The following is a 20,109-nucleotide window of genomic DNA, read 5'->3' on the forward strand; positions in this document are numbered from 1 at the left end:
CTGGAGATGAGAGAGAAACCTGAAACATGATTGGCCTTTTTGAAACAAGGTATCTTTTCCTAGAGGCCTTAGTTTGGACATTTTTTTATAGCCTTGCCTTAATTTGGATATTTTCATGGCCTTAGAACTGTAAACTTGCAACTTAATAAATTCCCTTTTAAAAAGCCATTCCATTTCAGATATATTACATTCTGGCAGTTTGTAAACTAAAACAGGTGCAATGCCATTGCTTTGTATTTTACCTTCATGTATGCTATTATTTTGTATATGGACATTATGCATTTTAAACATCTCAACATTAATCCATTGGTATGATTAAATGTTTCCTGGACATCGGCTAGAGATACCACACAGTAATGAGTAGCATACAATTTCAGAAAAGATGCTCTCTGTCTTGGGGGACAACTAGAAAGAAAACAGACAATGAAACAACAAACTAACAATGTGAGAACATAAGTGCCAAAATGAATGGCACAGATGCACAGACAGTCATGGCCAGGAGAGGCTGGCACGCCAAGGACACTCTCATGGTGAAGGATTCAGAGCAGCAGAGAAGAAAAGGGGGTGCTGTGGATGGGGGCCCAGCCTGGGCAAAGCAAGGAGGTGGCAGACAGGGACTGTGAGTGGCCGTGAAGAAATGAAATTCTTTTAGCAGAGTTAACCCTGGAGGAAGAAGGGTTTGCATTATTAGGAGGGGGCCAGATAATTCAAACCTAAAGATCTGAACTGTTGGAGAAGGCAGGGGTTCCCACTGGAGAAGAATAACAGATCCAAGAGTTGTACATGATGTTCAGGGGAAAACCAGAGACCAGGAAACCAGCGCATAAGCCGAGCTTGGAATGATGACACCAGGACTTCACTGCAGCAGGGGAAACAGCGAGCAAGCAAAGGATGGGCCTGGGAGATGCAAACTTGGTTTATTTTGTTCTTTTTTTTTTTTTTTTTTTTTTTTGAGAGAGGGAGGAAGGGAAGGAAAGACAGAGAGAAGGAAGGAAGGATGGAAGGAAGGAAGGGAGGAAGAAAGGGAAACATCTTTAAACATTTTCTTGTTTTATTATATTTTGTTTGTTTGTTTGTTTTTTACATGGGCTGGGGCCGGGAATCGAACCGAGGTCCTCCGGCATGGCAGGCAAGCACTCTTGCCCGCTGAGCCACCGCGGCCCGCCCTATTTTGTTCTTTTTTATTTATTTTTATATTTTAAAAATTTTTCATTAATAAAACCAATCAACATACAATATAAACATTCTTTTTTTCATCACATAGCTGTATATTCATCATCATGATAATTTCTTAGAACATTTGCATTGATTCAGAAAAAGAAATAAAAAGAAAACAGGAAAATATTCACACATACCATACCCCTTACCCCGCCCTTTCATTGATCACCAGCATTTCCATCTACTAATTTTATTTTAACCTTTGTTCCCCCTATTATTTATTCATTTTTAATCCATATGTTTTACTCATCTGTCCATAAGGTAGATAAAAGAAGCATCCAACACAAGGGTTTCACAATCACACAGTCACATTATGAAAGCTATATCATTATACAATCATCTTCAAGAAACATGGCTACTGGAACACAGCTCTACATTTTCAGGCCGTTCCCCACCTCCCCACCCCCCAGCCTCTCTGTTATTGTTATGCCTTAACTAACAAGGTGATGTCTATATAATGTGTAAGAATAACCTCCAGGATAAACTGTCGACTCTGTTTGGAATCTCTCAGCCATCGACACTTTATTTTATCTCATTTCTCTCTTCCCCCTTTCGGTCGAGAAGGTATTCTGAATCCCTTCTCATTCTGAGTCCCAGCTCATTCTAGGATTTCTGTCCCACATTGCCAGGAAGGTCCACATCCCTGGGAGTCATGTCCCACATAGAGAGGAGAAGGGCAGTGAGTTTGTTTGTCATGTTGGCTGAGAGAGAGAAAGGCCACATCTGAGCAACAAAAGAGGTTCTCTTGGGGGTGACTCTTAGGCCTAATTTTAAGTAGGTTTAGCCTATTCTTTGCAGGGTTAAATTCATATGAACAAACCCCAAGATTAGGGGCTCAGCCTATTGCTTTGGTTGTCCCCACTGTTTGTGAGAGTATCAAGAATTCTCCACTTGGGGAAGTTGAATTTTCCCCCTTTCTCATCATTCCCCCAAGGGGACTTTGCAAATACTTTTTATTCACTGTTCAAATCCTTCTGGGATTTATCGAGGCATCACTCTGGACAAACCTACAAAATCTCATGCTCTACTCCAGGTTCCATGTACTTACAGTGTTCAATTAAGCTGTCCACATAAATTATATTAGGAAATGCACTAGTTGAAATATAAATTTTGTACCAAATAAACATTTTTTGCTTTAGTATCACACATAAAGTTTTAAAATATGAATTACCTTCTATTTTCAACACCCTGCAGTATTGACATTCCTTTGTTCTTCCTCATGCAGAACATTTTAAAATTTTTACATTTAGTCACTATCATGCACACTCCAGGCATTCCTAGATTATATATCTCAGTCTTTATCGCATATCTTTCCTTCTGATTTCATTTGGGCCCCCAGGCCTCCCTCCTCTATCATTCTCACATTTAGCTTCATTCAGTGTTCTAACATTATCATATTACAATTTGGTAGTATTGTGCTATCCATTTCTGAATTTTCGCAATCAGTCCCGTTGCACAATCCATATCCCTTCAGTTCCAATTACCCAATGTCTACCCTATTTCTATCTCCTGATGACCTCTGTTCTTAACTGAAATTATCCAAGTTCATTCACTCATGTTAGTTCATATCAGTAAGACCATACAATATTTGTCCTTTTGTTTCTGGCTAATCTCACTCAGTAAAATGTCCTTAAGATCCATCCATGTTGTTACATGCTTTATGACTTTATTCTGTCTTACAGCTGCATAATATTCCATCATATGTATATACCACAGCTTCTTTAGCCACTTGTCTGTTGATGGATATTTAGGCTGTTTCCATCTCTTGGCAACTGTAAATAATCCTGCTATAAACATTAGGGTGAACATGTCCATTTGTGTCCTTGCCCTCATGTCCTCTGAGTAGAGATCTAGCAATGGTATTGCCAGGTCTTGTGGCACTTCTATACTTTGCTCCCTGAGGAACTGCACACTGCCTTCCACAGCAGTTGTACCATTATCTCATTGTGGTTTTGATTTGCATTTCCCTAATAGCCAGGGAAGTTGAGCATCTTTTCCTGTGCCTTGAGGCCATTTGTATTTCCTCTTCTGAGAAGTATCTGTTCAAGTCTTTTGCCCATTTTGTAATTGTGTTGTCTGTGTTTTTTTTATTTATTTATTTCTGTGGGATCAGTGGTTATGTCTCCTCTTCTATTTCTGGTTTGATTTATTTGCATCCTCTCTCTTCTTCTTTTTGTCAACTTTGCTAAGGGTACATCAATCTTATTGATTTTCTCATAGAACCAACTTCTGGTTTTGTTGATTTTCTTGATTGTTTTCATGTTCTGACTTTCATTTATTTCTTCTCTAATCTTCATTATTTCTTTCCTTTTGCTTGCTTTGGGGTTAGTTTACTGCTCTTTCTCTAGCTCTTCCAAGTGGACAGTTAATTCCTCAATTTTTGCTCTTTCTTCTTTTTTGATATAGGCATTTAGGGCAATAAATTTCCCTCTGAGCACTGCCTTTGCTGCTTCCCATAAATTTTGATATGTTGTATTTTCATTTTCATTTGCCCTGAGATATTTACTGATTTCTCTTGCAATTTTTTCCTTGGCCCACTGGTTGTTTAAGAGCGTGTTGTCGAGCCTCCATATATTTGTGAATTTTCTGACATGCTGCCTATTTATTGATTTCCAACTTCATTTCTTTATGATCTGAGAAAGTGTTTTGTATGATTTCAGTCTTTTAAAATTTATTGAGACTTGCTTTGTGACCCAGCATATGGTCTATCCTTGAGAATGATCCATGAGCACTTGAGAAAAAGGTGTATCCTGCTGTTGTGGGGTGTAATGTTCTATAAATGTGTGTTAAGTCTAGCTCATTTATTGTATTATTCAAATTCTCTGTTTCTTTATTGATCCTCTGTCTAGATGTTCTGTTCATTGATGAGAGTGGGAAATTGAAGTCTCCAACTATCATGGTAGATGTGTCTATTTCTCTTTTCAGTGTTTTCAGTGTTTGCCTCATGTATTTTGGAACATTCCAGCTCAGTGCATAAATATTTATGATTGTTATGTCTTCTTGTTGAATTGTTCCTTTTATTAATACATAGTGTTCTTCTTTGTCTCTTTTAACTGGCTTAATTTGAAGTCTAATTTGTTGGCTAATAGTATAGCTACTCCTGCTCTTTTCTGATTGTTATTTGGATGAAATATCTTTTCCCAACATTTCACTTTCAACCTATGTTTATCCTTGGGTCTTAGATGCATTTCCTGTAGACAGCAAATAGATAGGTCCTGTTTTTTAATCCATTCTGCCAGTCTATGTCTTTTGCTTGGGGAGTTTAATCCATTAACATTTAATGTTATTACTGTACAGGCAGTACTTTCTTCTACCATTTTGCCTTTTGGATTTTATATGTCATATCTAATTTTTCTTCTTTTTACCTTTACTATAGTCTTCATTTCTACATTCGTCTCCACACCTCTCTCTCCTGTCTTTTTGTATATGTCTCTAGTGCTCCCTTAAGTATTTCTTGTAGAGCTGGTCTACTGGTCACAAATTCTCAGTGATTTTTTTTTTTTGTCTGAAAATATTTTAATTTCTCCCTCATTTTTGAAGGACAATTTTGCTGCATATAGAATCCTTGGTTGGCAGTTTTTCTCTCTAGTAATTTAAATATATCATCTCATTCTCTTCTCACCTCCATGGTTTCTCTTGAGGAATCTACGTATAGTCTTATCGGGCTTCCCTTGTATGTGATGGATTGCTTTTCCCTTGCTGCTTTAAAATTGTCTCTTTCTCTTTGACACCTGACATTCTGATTAGTAAGTGTCTTGGAGTATGTCTATTCGGATCTATTCTGTTTGGGGTATGCTGCACTTCCTGGATCTGTAATTTTAAGGTTTTCATAAAAGTTGGGAAATTTTAAGTGATAATTTCCTCCATTAGTGTTTCTCCTCCTTTTCCCTTCTCTTCTCCTTTTGGGACACCCACAATACATATATGTGTGCTTCATGTTGTCATTCAATTCCCTGAGTCCCTGCTCATATTTTTCCATTCTTTTCCCTATAGTTTCTTTTGCTTGTTGGATTTCAGATGTTCTGTCCTCCAGTTCACTAATCCAGTCTTCTGCCTCTTGAAATCTGACATTGTAGGTTTCCATTGTTTTTTTCATCTCATCTACTGTGCCTTTCATTCCCATAGGTTCAGTTATTTACTTTTTCAGACTTTTGTTTTCTTCTTTTAGTTCATTCCTTGCCTTCTTTATATCCTCCCTATATTCACTGATTTGATTTTTGATGAGGTTTTTTATGTCTGTTCGAACATTCTGAATTAATTATTTCAATTCCTGTATCTCATTTGAATTATTGGTTTGTTACTTTGACTGGGTCATATCTTCAATTTTCCTAGTATGATTCATTATTTTTTGCTGGCATCTAGGCATTTAATTACCTTAATTAGTTTATTCTGGAAATTGTTTTCACTTTTTTTAACCTAGGGTTTTCTTGCTGGATGACTTTGTTGTTTATCTGTTCTTTGATATTCAGTTCAGCTTATTCTGGACCTCTAGTTTAGGTTTTGATCAGAATTTCTCAGTTCTTATTTTCTTGTTTCTTTCCCTGTCTGTATGGTACTTTTCCTCCCCCCTTAGGAGGGTCTGCTTAGGTAGTATAGACCCCAGCCAGATTTCCCGAGACCAAACTGGCTTCCTATCAGGAGGAAAGAGGCACCAGCATCAGTTTTCATCAGTTTTCCCTGAGCGTGAGACCCAGCAGATTGAAAGACTTTCCTATGGAGCCTCTGGGCTCTGTTTTTCTTATCCTGCCCAGTATGTGGCACTTGTCTGTCTGAGGGTCCTGCCATCATAAGGTGATGTGGTACCTCTAACTTCACCAGACTCTCTCTGTGGGGGCATGTTTGAGACAGAAAAGAGGTTGTAGGCTGGTTTTAATCACTTCACTTTTCCAGACTGTGGGGTCTGAACTCGAGGAAGGGATTCCACCTGAGCTGTGCCTCACCCCTCTCCTGGGGAAGGCACAGGCTCCAGAAAACACTCAAACAAGCTCAATTCTGCCTATGCCTGGGGCAGTGGGCCTGAGAAGCCTTGCAGCTGTACCCAAAGAGCAATCAAGCCATAGAAACACAATCACTAAAACGAAAGAGAAAAATCCTTGTCAGAGTAGGACCCCGTTCCTCGGGTTTACCAATCAAGAGCTTAAATTGGTACGTTCCTCTGTGTATCTCCAGGTCCTATGTGCCCCCTCCTTTCCTCCTTTCCTTCAAGGCGCAGACCTTTTCAAATCCAAAAATAAACCCTCTTTTTTTCTTCTTTTTAAAATCAACCCTGCCCTGTCTGCACCAGGACAAAAACCAGCGACCTCTGCTTTGACTCAAGGTTCAGCTGAGCTGGGGTCCTATTTTTAGTAGTCAGAATTTGTGAATTAATTCCACAATTGGAGTTTGGTTGCTCAGCCCCTGCTGCTGGTGAAGTCCCTTTCCTGTCCCCTCTGGGAAGCAGCCTGTGGGGGAGGGGCGCTGGCCACCAAGGCTTGGGGACTCACAGTTCTGGCGGGGCTCGTAGCCGGTCCAGCTGGTCCAGACTGGGGTACGCTGTGTGTCCGGTCACTGTGATCTGGCACCAGCAGTTGTTCTGTACTGTTCTCAGCTATTTACTAACTGCTCTGGAGGATGGACTAAATCCCACACCTCGCTACGCCACCATCTTGGCCCAAGCTATGTTTTTTTGGTCTGGTTTATTTTTTAAAAAGAAAGGAAAAAAAAACATCTATGACCTTACACTTTAAAATGATGCCCACTGTTCACATCTTGGTAAATAAGTTCCAGGTTTTTATCTTGCTTGTGGATTTCCTTTATTTAAATCTGGGCTAGTAGTTTAGTAGCTTCTTAATCTTGGACAAGGCACTTCCCCTCTACATTTCTTAGACCCCTTTGCATCATCTGCGCACAGGGGCAAGAACCTACCTCACCAAGTACAAACTGATGATCTATAAAGTGCACTTAGCACTGGGCCAGCACACAGCGAAGGGTAACGATGCGGGCTTCTCTTGTGTAGCTCTTCCTTATGGCTTTAAAAGGCTAGATGACTTATTTAACCATGCCCTTACTGATAACACGCTTACGTTTTTTCTAAAAAAACATTTTTGTTGTCGTTGTTGTTAAAAACTCATGTGATAAGATAGATATCAGGAAGAGAGAAGGCTGGCCATAAAGATGACAGGTTTAAATTTTGATAGATACTACGTGACAGAAAGGAAATTTAAGATTCAGTGGCTAAAGTAGGAAAATGAAGCATAGTCGGCGTAAAGATTTTTAATCAGGGATGTGGTGTCAATAAAGACCTACAGAGAATGAGATGGCCCCCCTCTCTGGGTAACCGTTGCAGGGGCTTTCCAACCACATTTGGATGCTTTTCTTCTATGCACAATGTTTAAGCGAAGCCATGGCAAAAGGAAGAAAAACTCTGAGAACTGCATTATAAGTGCACGATTAAAATGTCTATAATCCTCCTTCCCCAACGTTATGGATTTTAGTCAGGTATTGGACATTGCCATTTTAATTTTTAATTTTGGTGTATATCATTGGATAAATTGTGATTCTTAGTTCATGACACCTTTTATCACTGGGCTGTGAACACCCAGCTTCTAATTAGTTATTCTTTTACAAGAATGTAAAACCATCTGTGAACCCAGCTCTTCAACGCAAAAACAGGACAGGAAAATAACTCAAATCTAAGCACACATTGTCCCCCAACCTACTGCGTATTCCCTACCACCATCCTGACGCCTGCATTCATTATTTCCTTTTCTTTGTACACAGTTTCATTGTATTCCTAAATTTAAGATTTGTATTTTTAAATGTAGTTGCTTTAGACTAGGTTAAGAGTCCCATGTGGCATGTAATCTTTTGGGACGTTCTTCTTCCCTAACATATTGCTGAGATTCATCCACCCTGCTGCACTGGCCTGCAGTTCCCGCGTAACGTGGCTCTGCTATTTCGAAATAAAGTCTCCGACATCATGACCGTCGTTATAAACACGATTGCGTGCGCATCCTCTTGCGTTCCCCCGCTGCGAGGCCTGGGGGGAGCCCGTCTCAGGAAGGAGGGGAGGCTGGGCCGTCAGGACACTGTGGCCTCGCAGCTGCAGAGCTTCCTGCCCCGCGCTCGGCCGTGCCTCTGCTCACCGCCACGTGGCAAGTTTATCCGGGCGACCGGGGGCCCTTCTTATACCGCAGCATCTCCTTGGGAGGCCAGGCGAGGACGCAGAATAGCTGGTGACTCACTGCGTTCTGAGCTCAGAGGGCGAGCGAAGGGAAATGCTAACGTGAGTCAGAATTTACTCAATGGTTAAATAACCCCCAAATAGCCTCTTCCCCGTGACCCCCAGGGTGCCGCAGCCTACATGCCTGTCCTTGGGGAGGTGGCTCTGCGTGTTGGTCCCCCTGGCAGGCGCGCCCACAACCTCCCAGCCCTAACCCAGGCTCCCTGGTGCTAAGTCGGGGCCTTGGCAGCGCTTCCCCTTCGCTGTGGCGGAAACGCTGGGGGACAAGCGCCTCAGCCCCTGTGCCTGGCCATGTCCCCGGCCCGTCCTGCGGGGCCCGGCAGCGTCTCCCTGGCGGAGGCTCTGCAGCCAGGGGTGCTGACCCGGCCGGCCGCTCACGCCACACAGAAGCGCGCACCCCACACAGCGCCCCGCAGACCCGCACAACTCCGCCCGGCCCCACGCAGCCACCGCACCGCTCACGCCGCGTAGCCCCGCCCAGCCCTGCGCAGCCCCGCGCAGCCCCGCACACAGCTTCTCGGCAGACTCCGGCCACCGTTTGGCATGCTTCTCAAGAGCCCATGCACAGCGCACTTTCACAGGGGGGAAATGGAGAGAGCTGGCGATGGAATGGGAAGGCAGCATGGAGAAGGAACGTCTCACCAGTGCAGACAGTAAAATAAAATGACCTTTGTGCCATAAATCAGGGGGCTGGAAGAAATGACTGTTTATGCGGCTGAGGTACGTGAAATGCAGAATTTGCTGGTTTGGCAGATTAAGCCCGTTTATGCTGGGGAGAGTATTCTGTGACATTAAAGGATTTATTCGTGTGCTGATCAGCCTCAGACTCCAGAGGCCTTGTTACAAGGGGGGGGGGGGGGGGAGCCAGCGGGGATTCCATGCTCCACGCTGCTGTGAGTTTTGCTAACCTCACCCCTGTGAGGCCTTTGAAAACACTATCGAATCCACAGGGATGAGGCGGGGATTTTTGTTTTTGTTTTTTTTAAACAATGTTATTGTGATCATCTGTAAACACAGGAACCAGAATATATTTTTCAGCCTTTTCAAATCTAGGGTTTACAGAACTTGTTGGAGAGAGAAGCAAAGGGAAAGAAGCACTTGGGTTTCTGACAAGCCTTAATGTAGTCATTACTAGATTCACGGGCCCAGCGCCCAATGGGTATTTAACTCTGGAGCCCCCTTTCCTTCATTTTTTGGGAACCCTTCCTCCCCAAAGCAAGCAAGCAAAACATTTGTCTCCCCCGTGGCCTGTTTCCTGTGGCCCGGCTGCCCAGAGCGGCGCTCAAAAGCCCCCCTGCACCTCTTTTCCCCCGTGGGGACCCTCTTTTGGGTCTGGCAGGCGTTCCCTTCCCATTCCCCGCACCTCGACGACGCGGGAAGACACCCGCGTTGCTTACGGAGCATCTCGGGTGCGCTGCTCCGCCACCCGCGGCCTGACGTTTCTATCGCACGACAATGGGGCAGCTCTCAGTGAGGGGGACCCCCTCACCTGCCGCAGGAGAGTCCGCTCCACGGTCAGGCCTAACCGGGCCCGCATCGCGTCCCCGCACACGTGCCTTCCCCGGGGCAGAGCGCGGGCGGCAACCGCCCCTGTCACCCCGCTTCGGGCACCGCCTCTTTCCTTCCCCCCGACCCCGCCGGCCGCGGGCCCCTTTCCCAGCAGCACGTCCCTATCCCCCGCCCGCAGCCCGCGCCCCGCCGACGGCCCGAAGAGGGCTGGAAGGGCGGCACGGCTCTCGCGGTCCTGCGGCGGGGGACGGCGGCCCGGGCTGGCTTTGGGGACGACTGCGCGCGGAGCTTCGGGCCGGAGGCTCTGAGCCCGGGCCCGGGACGGCGCAGGCACCGCGGACCCCCGCGCCAGCGCCGGGCGTCACGTCCGGAACAGCCGGTCCCTGCGGAGACCAGCCCGTGGCGCGCCGCCGGCCCTGGGGACCCACAGCCTCCCCGAATGGCCCCGGCCCTAGCGCCTCCCGGGCACCTCGCCCAGCGCCGCGGGGTAGCGTGGGGCCCGGCGGGCGGGGAGAGCCCCGGGGAGGCGGCCGGGCCCCGACGCTCCGAGCGGCTCCTGCGCCGGCGCCAGGGGTCCGGGGTCCCACGGGCAGCGGGGCTGGGGTCCCACGGGCAGGGCGCCGCCCCGGACGCCCGCGAGGCCGCACCACGTGCTGCGGGAACAGTCCGAGGGAAAGGACGCGGGCAGCGGCGCGCAGCACACCGTGCAAGTGAAGCGGGGGCAAAACTGAAACCCGTTTTAGATATTCACTTACATGTCTTAAAATGGAGTCAAACTATAAAAACGATGTGAATTGGAGATAAAAATGTAAGAATTTGAGAACGGGAACTTTGTGCGTTAATTTCCTGGCCACCGCCCCGGCGGGCCCTCGGTGCCGCCCGTCCATCGGCCCACGCCGCCTCCAGCCGCCGGAGCTCCTCCGCGGCCCCACGCGTGGCTGGCAGCCGTGTTTCCCATTGCGCGGGGGCGCCTCAGTCCCCACGCCCTAGCTGCTGCCTCGCAGCCCGCCCGCCCTTCCCTGTGGCGCACAGGCGACCTCCTGGTGCCCGGCCCCTGCGCCCCCGCGGCTCCTCTTCCAGTCCCGGCGCTGTGGCTGCACTGCTGCCGCTTCACCGGGCGGGATCGCGCGCCTCAACCCCAGGAAATGCGGGCCGGTGCCCGTCCACGCTTCAGTCACCAGACCAAGTAAACCCCAGAAAACTTAGGCTGCTTCATGCCAGTCAAAAACTGACACCTCAGAGTGAGAGAAAAGATATATTTCTGCCTAAAGAAAACCAAGAGATTAGAAACGGGGAATTCGGAACAGAAGACTAGCTCCCCACTGCAAATTGCATAAAGTGTAAACCCTTAAATTTCTTAAGAAATCCAGCAGACATTGGGGGATGATGGAAAATAAAGTTAGGATGGAATCAGGTTATATAACTTACTTCTAAGTCTAAATATTATGAGTATATATTTATTTTTTTGTTTCAAATTTATTGACGTAATACATATCCCCAGAAAATATTTGCCCATGTACATTTCAAAGACAAATATGAATAACTGATGAAATGCAGGAAACAAAGTACTTTCCTACAATAAGAAGGCACATATATCCTCATTTATATCAAGATCACCACCAGTAAAATTATTGCAGCCATATATATAACATGGTCTGAATTTATTTGGCAAGCCTTTTAAGAAGTCTAGAGAAGGCCAAGCAAATAATTATTTTCTCCAGTTTTACTTTCAGTATGGTGTTCATGTATTCATTCCTTTAACGAATATTTGAGTACCTTCCAAATACCAAGTATGGTTTAGTTGCCTGAATATTGCAGGGAACAAAAGAGGTGGAGAAAAAAAAAACAACCTAACCACAAAGAGCAGTGGTTAGACAATAGACAATAAAGAAATAAACAGGTGAAATTAAAAAATAGAGAAATAATATACTAAAGTCACTCCCAGCTGTACAAACTAATGATTTAAACCAGAATCTCTGTTATCAGTAAATTCAGCTCAAGCCAATGTTATATTCCATCCTCCTTGGTATAATACCTTACAATATCCATGCGCCTTCTCCTGGGGCTGGTTTCTCCAGGGAAGGAGACGGAGCCGGTGTAAGTCCGGGAACTCAATAAGGCTGGATTTTCAAGGGCTGGATTTAACATTTGCCATGGGAAGGAACTGTCACAACCAGGGTAAAAAGGAAGGAAAAACCACGCAAACCCTGTTCAGATGGTGCACGGGAGAGACAGGCAGGAAGGACGCAGGGAGGCCACAGGAAACACCCGGAGAGACAAGTCCCTTCTCCCTGTTGCAGTGTTGCCCCCTCCCTCTAGGGCCTCCTGCGACCCAGCCTAAAAGGGAGTCAGCTGGTGCACGTGCCCCTGGAGTTTATTCGCAATCCCATTGATACTGCCTGTTTACAGGTCACTAATGAACTACCAGGAACTAAATCCAGTGCTGTTCACTGAATTTGTTCATCTTCCATAATCATCTGTCCCTGCTTCTTAAAAACGACTTATTTCTCAGTGGACAAGGTATCCCTTTGATCTGTCTACATTTTCTTCCCTTTTCCTGTTCCTTCACGGACACCACGAGCCAAGGATCCACAAATGTAATAGGCTCCTTTAAAAATATAATACTGCTTTAGTTTCCTGGCTTTCAAAGCAAATACCGCATAATGGGTTAGCTTAAACAATGGCAATGATTGGCCAGTGGTTTTGAGACTAGAAGTCCAAAATCAAGGAACCATTCCAGTGATGGTTTCTCCCAGAAGCCTGTGGCGCCTGGGGCTGGCTGCCAGTGACCCATGGTGATGGAGAAGTCATAAAATATTGCCAACGTGGCTGCCGTGGCTGATGAAAGCAACACAAAATGGCCTAACCCGCGACTGGCTTTCTTCCCGGAACTGCGGTGGTTCGCGCCAAAAGCGCTAACCTTAAATCTGCCCTCCGCCCTAGCAACAACGGCCACCAATCCCCGTCCGACACGTGTCCCTGCATGCTCCCAGCCTATGTAATCTTGGGCACTTCCTCAATAAGGCAGACGCCTTCCACTCACCCCTGAGGGTTGTCTCCTGAGTCGTGTGCTGTGTGCTGTGTGCTGTGTGCCTGACTCAGTGCGGCCGCTTACCCCCAGCCATCAGCTCACCGACACCATGGTCCCTGCTTTTCTGGCTCACGGTGATGCCCATGGTGGCTCTCCTGGCTCCTCTTCTGGGTCTGTTGTCTTCCAACTTCTAGCTGTTCCCTCTGCAGTTCTCTCTCTCCATGATCTTCCCTGTAAGGCGGTTAGTAATAGTATCAAGACCCATCTGACTCAGCTGGGTCACATAGTAACTGAAGTACCCACCAAAAGATACTATGTACAAGGGGTCAGACCCACGGGAATGGATCAAGTTTAAGAACATGTATTTCCAGAGTACACAGCTCCAAGCTACCACAAATACAGTATTTCTGGAACTTTGATAATTTAGAAGAAATTTTAAAATCTCCTAATGTTGTTTACTGTTGTTCTCAAGGTAGATGAAAAATTCACCTTTGGTGGAAAGATTGTTGGTTAAAACAACCTCAATGTAAATTTTAGTTATTCAAAAATGAAAACAAATTTATTTCTTTAATGAAAATGTTTGGGACCCTTGATTGACACAACTGCATCATAACATTAAAAAATGCCTTCGTGGGCAGAGCGACAGGGATTTCCCTGTGTCCTGGACTCGGGCACATAACGAGAAGCATTACATTAGTAGGTAACAGGCTGGTTCTTTCAATAGTGTGGGGAGTGAAAGGCTAAATGAAGAAACAGGGCAGATGCCCAGGAAGGGGCAAGGGCAGTCTGTAGGGGCATTGATATCCAACAAGGAATTCGAAATATTCTTCACCATTCTAATTGTCCCTCATTATACGTGAAGCTTTGTGAAGCACCAGCCCCTGGCCTCGGCCTGTGCAGCGTGGAAGCTAAGGGATGTTCCCTGTCCCGGCTTAGGGGGAAGAGGCGGGAAGGGGGTGGCGACCCGCGGAAGTGTGTTAGTGGAGCGCCAGGTGTCAGGAGGCCCCCAGGCAGGGTGGTGTAGGGTTGGCAGGGATCATAACAAGAGGTGGTGGTAAACTATTGCCAATATAAATTTAACAAATGTTTAAGTATTAATTGGGAAGTTCCAGAAAGTACTTGGAGAAGCAAAATCTGTAGAATGGACTTCTAGTCACCAGTGGGATGAAGGCTGGACCGGCTTTTATAAAGGGGAATTTATTAGGTTGCAAATTTACAGTTCTAAGGCCATGAAAATGTCCAAATTAAGGCAACAAGAGGTTACCTTCACTCAAGAAAGGTCAGTGAAGTTCGGGGTTTCTCTCTCAGCTGGAAGGGCACATGGTGACATCTACTAGCTTTTTCTCCTAGCTTCTTACATCATGAAGCTCCCCTGGGGGCATTTTCCTTCTTCATCTCCAAAGGTCTCTGGCTGCGTGGGCTCAGTTGGTTCTGGTGGCTCTGTAGCTTTTTCTAAAACGGTTCCCTTGTAAGGGCTCCAGTAAGCAACTCCACCTTGAATGGGTCGAGACACATCTCCATAGAAACAATAAAAAAGCTTCCACCCAGCAGTACTGAATGAGGATTAAAGAACTTGGCTTTTTTGGGATACACAACAGATTCAAACTGGTACAGTTGGGTGTTAAAGGAAATGTGACCTTATTTTGCCGTAACATCCAGTGAAGTCTGGGGACATTAGTTACATAAGAATCTCTTGATATTCTTGGAATTCTTACCCTTTTCTCTAGTTGGCTAGCACTAAAAGAATAATGCTGAATACAAGTGGTGGAAATTGGATTTTTTTTTGCTAGCTTCTGTATTATGTTACTGACTGTGGGTTATCTTTACTCTATCTTTTTAAAAAATGGGAAGTGGATGTTGAATTCCATAAAACTGATTACTGTTTTCTATTTTGATCTATTGATATGCTAAATTACATTGGATTTTGACTACTAATTTTTAGGTACTTCTTTTTTTTTTTTTTTTTTTTTAAAGGAAAGACAGAGAGAAGGAAGGAAGGATAGAAGGAAGGAAGGAAGGAAGAAAGGGAAACATTTTTAAACATTTTCTTGTTTTATTGTATTCTGTTTCTCCGTTTTTGTTACATGGGCTGGGGCCGGGAATTGAACCGAGGTCCTCCGGCATAGCAGGCAAGCACTTTGCCCGCTGAGCCACCGCGGCCCGCCCGGTACTTCTTTTTAAAGATTTATATGTGAAGTTAGTGAAGGGGGATTAGTACTATGTTAGTCACAAAAAGAATTGAGAGAACTTCCTTCCTCTTTATGCTCTGTCTTCTAGTTTGCTGGGCTGCTCAAAGCAGATACGATGAAATGCATTATCTTTAACTATGGGAATTTATTAGTTTACAAACTTAAAGTTTTGAGGTTGAGAAAATTGTTCAAATCAAGGCATCATCCAGGGGATGCTTCCTTCCTGAAGACTGGCTGCTGGTGATCCTTCAGTCTTCTGCCACATGGCAAGGCACATGGCGGCATCTGCTGGTCTCTCCCTTCTCTTCCAGGTTTCCTTGCTTTCAGCATCTTGCTTCCATGGCTTTCTCTCTTTGTCTGAATTTCATTCTCCGATAAAGGTTTCCAGTTAGAGGCTTAAGGCCCAGCCTGAATGAAGTGAGCCACACCTTTACTGAAGTAGCTTCATCAAAATATCCCACTTACAATGGGTTCACACCCACAGGAAAGGATTAACTTTAGGAACACGTCGTTCTGGGGGTACATACAGCTTCAAATCATTACACGTTGTAACAGCTTAAACAGTATAAAAATTAGTGGGTTGAAGATCTTAATGAATTTTTGTCTATGAAACATTTGTGCTTAAGAACATTTTGAGAGGCAGCGATCATCAATTTCCCCAGGGTTTTACATGTATTGGCATAGCTATACAATTTTTTTTTATTTTTAATTTTCTTCATAACTGTGTCCCACCTTATTTCTAATTTTGTATATTTGTGGTTGTTCTAGTTTGCTAGCTGCCAGAATGCAATAAACCAGAAACAGAATGGCTTTTTAAAAGGGGAATTTAATAAGTTGCTAGTTTACAGTTCTAAGGCTGAGAAAATGTCCCAGTTAAAACAAGTCCATAGAAATGCCCAATCTAAGGCATCCAGGGAAAGATACCTTGGTTCAAGAAGGCCGATGAAGTTCAGGCTTTCTCTCTCAAGTGAGTGAGAAGGCACACGGCAAACACAGTCAGGGCTTCTCTCTCATCTGGAAGGGCACATGGCGAACATGGCATCATCTGCTAACTTCTTCTCCTGGCTTCTGGTTACATGAGGCTCCCTGGGAGGCGTTTTCCTTCTTCATCTCCAAAGGTCACTGGCTCGTGGACTTCCTGCTTCGTGGTGCTGCAGCATTCTCTGCTCTCTCTGAATCTCCTTCATTCTCCAAAATGTTTCCTCTTTTATAGGACTCCAGAAACTTATTAAGACCTGCCCGAATGGATGGAGACATGTTGTCACCTAATCCATCTTAACAACCACTCTTGATTGAATCACATCTCCAGGGAGATGATCTGATTACAGTTTCAAACATACAGTATTGAGTAGGGATTATTCTGCCTTTACAAAATGGGATTTTGATTAAAACCTGGCTTTTCTAGGGTCCCTACATCCTTTCAAACCAGCACAGTGGTTTTATCTTTTAAAAAGCAATCTAGCACATGTATTAGTTTCCTGTTGCTGCTGTAACAAATTGCCACAGATTTAGTGGCTTAAAACAAAACAAATTTATTATCTTATAGTTCTGGACGTCAAAAAGTCCAAACTATTTTGTCATAGACAGAGATTATTAACACCCACGCCAAAGTTATCCACACCGTATTCCCAGAAACTATGAAGACATCATGTTATCTTACATTGCCAAAGGAACTTTGCAGATGTGATCAAGTTAAAGATTGGCTTAAACAATGGGAATTTATTAGTTCACAGTTTTCAGGCTGGGATAAAGTCCGAATCAAGGTGTCATTAAGGTGATGCTTTCTCCCTGAACACTTGGTAGTCTGGGGCTGGCTGCCAGCGGTCCTTGTTCTTGGCTCCCTTGTTAAGTGGCAATACACATGGTGGCCTCTTGGTTCTCTTCCAGGTTCCATTGAATTTCAGTTTCTTACTCCCCATGGATTTTTCTCTGTTCGAATTCCATTCCACTTATAATGGATTTCAGTAATAGGATTAATTCATTTAGATCATAAATGAAGTAACCTCATCAAACGGTCCTACTTACAGTGGGTTCATAACCACAGGAATAGATTAAGTTTAAGAATGTGTTTTTCTGGGGTCCACACACTTCAAACCACCACACATACATAACAACATGCAATTTCCCATCTCAACCACTCCCAAGCATACAATACAGTGGAATTAATTAAATTCACAATATTGGGCTATATTTACCACCATCTATTATCAAAACTTTTCTATCATCCCAAATGAAAATCCTACACCCATCATTCATTAACTCCCCAGTCGCCCTCCTTCTTGTCACTGGCAATCTGTATTCTACTTTATGCCCATCAAAATTTGCATATTCTAGTTATTTCATATAGGTAGAATCATATAATATTTGTGCCTAACATTTCACTCAACATGATGCCTTCAAGGTTCACCCACATTGTAGCATGTATCAGAACTTTATTGCTTTTTGTGGCTGAATAAGTTTCCATTGCATGTATATACCACATTTTATTTATCCATTCATCTGTGATGGACATTTGGGTTGCTTCTATATTTTGCCAATTGTGAAAAATGCTGCTGTGAATATTGGTGTGCAAACATCTGTTTGAATCCCTACTTTCAATTCTTTTTGATATGAATGTGCCTAGACATGTGCCTAGAAATGGGATTGCCAGGTCATATGGTAATTCTATACTTAACTTTTCGAGGAACTGCCAAACTTTTTCCACAGGCAGCTCACCATTTTACATTCCCATCAAGAATGAATGAGTTTCTATTTCTCTCCATTCTCTCCAATACTTATTTTCATTTTTTAAAAATTGTAGCAATTCTGGTGGGTACAAAATGGTGCCTAATTATGGTTTTGATTTACATTTTCTTAATATCTAAAGATGTTGAAAATCTTTCCATGTGCTTATTGTCCATTTGTACTCTTTTTTTGAGAAATGTCTATTCAAGTCCTTTGCCCATTCAATTCCTCTATTTCTTTATCTCCTGTCTAGATGTTCAGTCTTTTATTGAAAATGGTATATTGAAGTCTCCTACTTTCAATGTAGTCATTTAGTTCTCCCTTCAAACTTGTCAATATTTGCTCCATATATTTTTGGGCATTGCCATCACATACAAATATGTTTATAACTACTATATAGTCTTGTTGAGTTGACCCTTTATCAGTATATAGTGACCTTATTTTTCCTTGTAACAGTTTTCAACTTAAAGTCTAATTTATCTTATAATAGTATAGCTACCCCAGCTCTCTTTTGTTTACTATTTGCATGCCATATTTTTTCCATCCCTACACTTTTAACTTATTCATATCCTTGCATTTAGGAGTGTAATATAAACAGCATATAGTTGGGACATGCTTTTATATCCATCCTTCCAATCTCTGTCTTTTTATTGGAAGGTTTAACCCATTTACATTTAAAGTAACTGCTGATAATGAAGGACTTACTTCAACCACTTTTCACTTTGGTTTCTGAAAGTCTTATAATTTTTTCATCTATCAATTCTTCCATTACTGCTTATTTTTGTATTTAGCTGATCTTTCGTATTGAACCCTTTAGAATCTCTTTTCATTTATTTCTGTGCACTTTATTCCAATATTTTGTCATTATCTTTGGGCTTAAATTCAACATCCTAAATCTGTAATAATCTTCTTTGGACTGATACCAACTTCATTTAAACTGAATACACAAACTATGATGGTTAGGTTCATAGGTCAACCTGGCCAGCTGATGGTGCCCAGCACTGGCCTGTCTGTTGCTATGAGGATATTTGGGGGACTTAAATCATGAGCACATTGATTGCATTTTTGTCTGATTACATCTGCATTCAGCTAAGGGGAGGGTCTTCTGCAATGAGTGATGTTTCGTCTAATCAGTTGAAGGCTTTAAAGGAAAAGTCAGAAGAGGGAATTTCTCTCTCCATTTCAGCCAGCCAGCCTCTCCTGTGAAATTCACTGAAGACCTTCATCAGAGAAGCCAACTCATGGCCTTCCCTATGGAATTTGGACAGTTGCATGAGATACTTGTATAAATTCTCATATTTACAAATATCTCCTATTGGTTCTATTTCCCTAGAGAACCTAACTACTATAGGGAGTTTAACCCATTTACATTTAAAGTAACTGCTAATGAAGGACATACTTCTGCCATTTTGCACTTTGGTTTCTGTAAGTCTTGTACTTTTTTTTGGTCCATCAATTCTTCCATTACTGCTTATTTTTGTTTTAAGTTGAAATTACCTAGTGAAACCCTTAGAATCTCTTTTCATTAATTTTTTTCTTTGATGATTTTTTAATTGAGATATAATTATTTAAGGTGTACAATCAATGGTTCACAGTATCATCATAAAGCTGTGCATTCATCATTACAATTGAATTTTGAACATTTTCATTACTCAAAAAAAGTCAAAATAAGATTAAAAATAAAAGTAAAAAAGAACACCCAAACATCCCTTAATCTCCCTACCACTATTATTTATTTATTTTTTGTCTTTTTTTTTTTTCCATACTCATCTGTCCATGAATTGGAAAAAGGGAGTGTCAGTCACAAGGTTTTCATACTCACACATACACACCTTAAAAGCTCTATGGTTATTCAATCATCTTCAGGAATCAAGACTATTGGATTACAGTTCAGTAGTTTCAGGTATTTCCTCTAGCTACTTCAGTACACCAAAAACTAAAAAGGAGTATCTATATACTGCATAAGAATAACCTCCAGAAAGATCTCTCAACTCTATTTGAAATCTCTCAGCCACTGAAACTTAATTTTGTTTCATTTCTCTTCCCCTTTTGGGTCAAGAATGCCAGGGCCAGGCTTATCCCTGAGAGTCATGTTCCACATTGCCAGAGAGATTTACACCCCCGGGAGTCATGTCCTACATAGGGGGCATGACAGTGGGTTCACCTGTGAGGTTGGCTTAGAGAGGCCACATCTAAGCAACAAAAGAGGTTTTCTG

Source organism: Tamandua tetradactyla, chromosome 22, assembly GCF_023851605.1.
Source record: "Tamandua tetradactyla isolate mTamTet1 chromosome 22, mTamTet1.pri, whole genome shotgun sequence".
Classification (NCBI taxonomy): Eukaryota; Metazoa; Chordata; class Mammalia; order Pilosa; family Myrmecophagidae; genus Tamandua; species Tamandua tetradactyla.